Genomic DNA, 5154 nt, shown 5'->3' on the forward strand with positions numbered 1-5154 from the left:
GGGCCTCGCGTCAGCTCTCGCCACCCTTTTTTTTCCTTCGCCAGTCTGGCGGATTAGGGTGGGGCAAACCATTTGGTCTCTCGGAGCGGGGAGGGAAAGAGGAAACGCCGTGAGGGGAATTTCTGAGGGGAAATGAGGGTGGTTTTATTGTTGTCCCGAATTCCTGTCTGATCCTGGCGCCGAGGCCAATGAAGGGCGCCAGACACGTGCAGATTTGTACTTTTTTTTTACATTTATTTGTATTTTTTTTTAAAAAAGTATTAAGTTATTTACATTTAAAAACAACAAAAAAGACACAAAAATAAACAAAACAAAACAATACCATACAACTACACTACACTGTCACTAAAGGACAAGGCGAGATAATAAGAAATATTACCTAATAAATATTTTACTAATGGCTGTGAGCCGCCCAGAATCCTCTGGGAGTAGGGCAGCATATAAGCATAAATACATAAATAAATTTGTTCTATCGGTCTTTAGCTGTCCCTATTTCTAATGAATGCCCCAAGAGTTACCTAATACACGTTTTATTTGCTGCAGGCCATCTCAACTTTTGGCTGCAAGTTGTCTAACTTTATAACTTTTATCAGCTTTCTAATTACCCAAAATAGTTAACAAGCTTTGCACATTTCTTGTGAATAAGCAGTTTTGCCAGACAGATTCCACAATTACAGGCTTACTGATTTACTTTAAATTGTGTGCCATGATTTGCTTTACTGTAGCAAACAACCCACCATTCTCTCCCCTCCCCCCCCCCCCCCCCCCGCGATTCTGAAAATGAATTAATTTTGCAAGATTCACCCAACAACACAATCCATGTACTGGGAGACCCTGTAGTTTGCTTACAGGTGGAAAGGCAAAGTAGAAGGCATTATAATGTACAACAGGTGATTAAGAGAACAATGGCTATGCCTGCCAGTGTTATAATTAGGATCTTAACCAACCAAAGCCACCAGCCTTTTCAATCTTCCATGTGCAGTTGTTTGCAGCAGCTATCTTTACAATGTTTGTAGTTGGGCTGTGGAGTTCCTTCGATTTGTTTAGTTTAGTTTAGTCCCTATTCCTAAGCCTTGGCTAATGAATGGCCCAGGAGTTATCTAATATACATTTTATTTGCTGCAGGCCATCTCTATTCCTAACTTTTAGCTGAGGTCTGCAAGTTGCCTAACTCTTTGTTACTTTTATCAGCTTTCTAACTACCCAGAATAGTTACAAGCAATTACAGGTGATTAAGAGAAAAGAAACAGTATTTATTCTATAACTATTTTTTATAGTTATAATGTAACATTGAAGATGGCATTTAATTTCATTGTACCAATAACTCCTGGGCCATTCATTAGCCAAGGCTTAGGAATAGGAACAGCTAGAGACCAACAGAACGAATTGTAGAATTATTACTAGAATGTTTATTAGATGATATTTCTTATTGTGCCACCTTCTCCTTTAGGGAAAATGTATAAAGCTTTCTTAATCCTTTGGTTTTGGCTATCTTGGGATTTTGGCCAGGAGCCCTTTTCCTTGGGCTACCCCATAAGAAGGGAAGAGCAAGGGGGAGAGAGAGAGATAGTGGACATGGGCCAGATTGAGAATTTAAGAGCAAAGGCCTGCCAGATTACCAGTGATTGACACACAAGTAAGGGAAGAGTAATGGTACCCCTCGACTTACTGTATGTCCACCATTGAACATCAAATCTCCATTGCAAAGTGAGACAGCAGTTCACTGAGCTTTCACCCATTTTCAATCTTTCTTGCCACTGGGTGGGAATCTGGCATCTTAAGTTCTCCTGAAGTGCTATTCTAACTGTTTAGATGCAGCCTTTGTTTATTGTTGTTAAATATAAAGGGGAGGCAAATCAAAGCCAGAGTAATATAAATACCCCAGAAAGGAAAAAAAAGAGAGGTACTACTAAGGAATTTCCTTTGGGTCCTTAAGTCTCCATCATTGTCTCCCTCGAAGTCTTCCATAGGAACCTCAATTGGCTTATCTTGATATCAAGATTCACGGACGAAAATGGGAACTTTGAGGATGGGGAGATAAAACAGCCCGCCCTTTCAGATGAAGAAAATTATAAAATAAACTAGTATTCTCTCTCGCTACCCCACACCTGATCCTGCAGTTCAGCTGCTGCTTGTGGGCCCCCCCCCCCCCCACATCTTAGGTACGAACATACAACATCGGTGAAGGCTGGCAATGATGGTCGTAAGTCAAGGATTGCCATCAAATTGGGAAGCAGTACAGGTAGTCTTCAAATTATGACTGTATCATATAGTGACCTTTCAAAGTTGCAATGCCACTGTTGACCATTTTTCATACTTATGTGATAGGGCAAATGTCTGTAATGTCCCCTTGCTTGTTCAGTAGATTTAAATATTGTATAATTGTGTACAACAACCAAAGTATATACCAATATATACTACTGAAACTCCCAAGTGTTGTTTGTAATCCCCAGTTAGGCCAAAAAATGCATCTTGGTACATTCAGTTTTGAATCAATATATTTCAAATGGATGAATTTAAAGAAGGCAGACATAATCTTGTCTTTATTACTCCCATGGGATTGAAATTGGATCAAGTTGTGGCAAAGCTTCAGCACCACCACACCTTCCAACTACACTTTTTAGAAAACCACTTTCTAGGTGTCAGGCAGTGGTTCTCAACCGTTTCTTCACCATGGACCCCCTTTAAATACCTTTTGTGGCTACGGAGCATAGCCACACATCTCCCAAGAGTAATTTCAAGATTTAAAGCATATAATTTCTTCAAGCTTTCACAGTCCCCCTGTAACAACATTGTGGGGCCCCCAAGGGTTTGTGTATCCCAGGTTGAGAATCACTGATGTAAGAGAAGATGGAAAAGATATATCCTCACCCTCTTTCCTTCCTTGCTCCGGCCCTTGCATTCAACTAGTTGACAGCAAGGCTCAAAGGGCAAATTGTGATTGGCTGGTTTGGAATTGAGGTCAGTATTTGAAATTTCTTAACCCAGGAAATGATGAAGTTGGAAGTCACTTTTACTCTCACTTCTCCTTTGCCAGCCTGTCGTCATTCTGTTTGGGTTGGGTTTTTTTTTTAGGTTAAGGAAATATATCTGAAAGGATGACCCAATAGGTCATGGATTGTCTGGTAAGAAATATTTGTGAGAATGATAGAAATATGAATTGGTTATTGTGATGTATATATTTTTGATCTGAAAAATTCAATAAATATTTTTTTTTTTAAATGAAATATGAATTGGTTGTGGATGTGAATATACATTTCTTTCCAATGGATGATGTGGGCTGAGAACTTGAATGATATACAAAACGATAACATCAGGTGTATGGAAAGTGATGTATTGAAGAAGAATAGAACAAACTATTGGAAGTCATCTAGATATGGAAAGGAAAAACAAATGGAACAAGTAGAGGACAGCATGCTTGCCCAATTTGGGAATATTAGTAGAAACAGCAATTGGATGCAATAGGAATGGGATATCTAAGAAATGTATATGGTAGAGAACCAATTTGGTCTAATCAAGGCACCAGGCTAGAAACTGGAAGACCATGAGTTCAAGTCCCATCTTACCCATGAAAACCTGCTGGGAGACCTTGAACCAGTCACTCTATTTCAACCCAACCTACCTCACTGGTTTGTTGTTGTGGGGAAAATAGGAAGAGGAAAAGATTAGGTGTGTTCACCACCTTGAGTAGGTTGTTAAAATTATAAAGGTGGGATACAAATAAATAAAAACAAAAAGAAATAAATGATGAATTTTATGCATTTATATTTATTAAATGTATATGCTACCCCTATTGCTATTAGAGCAACTATGGAATGAATACAAAATTGAGTATCCCACAAGTTTGGGGAATTGTATTTAGCAATGTCTCCTATAATTAATCTCGGGTCTGCCTTTCATTTCTTTGGTTTGCTATTTCATATTCCTTTTCAGTGTTTTGCACAATGTTGCTGACTCAAAATGAAACAGATTGATTCATCTGAATGTATACCCTAAAATGTACTTATCTGTACAGTGGTATCTCTACTTATGAACTTAATTCATTCCATGATCAGGTTCTTAAATAGAAAATTTTGTAAGAAGCAGCAATTTTCCCCATAGGAATCAATGTAAAAGCAAATAATGTGTGAAATTGGGGAAACCACAGGGAGGGTAGAGGCTCTGTTTCCTCACAGGAGATTCCTAGAGAGGCCCCACGGAGGCTTCTCCCTGCCTTTTCCGGCCCTGTTTCCTCACAGGAGATTCCTAGAGAGGCCCCATGGAGGCTTCTCCCCATGTTTTCCGGCCCTGTTTCCTCCCAGGAGATTCCTAGAGAGGCCCCATGGAGGCTTCTCCCCATGTTTTCCGGCCCTGTTTCCTCACAGGAGATTCCTAGAGAGGCCCCATGGAGGCTTCTCCCCATGTTTTCCGGCCCTGTTTCCTCACAGGAGATTCCTAGAGAGGCCCCATGGAGGCTTCTCCCCATGTTTTCCGGCCCTGTTTCCTCACAGGAGATTCCTAGAGAGGCCACATGGAGGCTTCGCCCTGCCTTTTTCTGTTACAGTTTCAGACGCTCAGGTTTGTAAGTAGAAAATGGTTCTTGAGAAGAGGCAAAAAAAAATATTGAACACCCAGTACTTATCTAGAAAAGTTCGTAAGTAGAGGCGTTCTTAGATAGAGGTACCATTGTATATAATAAGCAAGGGTGAGTTTCACTTACCTTCCCTACAGGTTCGCATCGTGATGAAAGTGCATGTTTTGTGCACACTTTCACTCTTTGCTCACTTGCTGATCCCCATCATGTCATGTAAAACATCCAGAAATGACCCTTTGTGCATGCGCAGTCGCTTTTTGCAAGCCACGGGGAGCAGAGGACTGGTTTGGGAGCATGGATCACTGGTCATTACTGCCGGTTTCCACTACCAGTTCTAATGAACCAGTCCGAACTGGCAGCAAACCACCACCGATAATAAGAATTAGTGAGATCAGTGCCTTACTTGGTTATGACTATGGTTCTGCTGCTAGTATCTGTGATTCTGTTGTAGCAGATACTAATATTTGCTTTGGTTGAAATATCACATAAAGAATATACTCTCTTAATGTTATAAACCATGTTGTAATCTAAATTCTACCAAAATTTTTTTAAAAACCCACCTATTATAAAAAAAAATTGAC

Source organism: Erythrolamprus reginae, chromosome 1 (assembly GCF_031021105.1).
Source record: "Erythrolamprus reginae isolate rEryReg1 chromosome 1, rEryReg1.hap1, whole genome shotgun sequence".
NCBI lineage: Eukaryota > Metazoa > Chordata > Lepidosauria > Squamata > Dipsadidae > Erythrolamprus > Erythrolamprus reginae.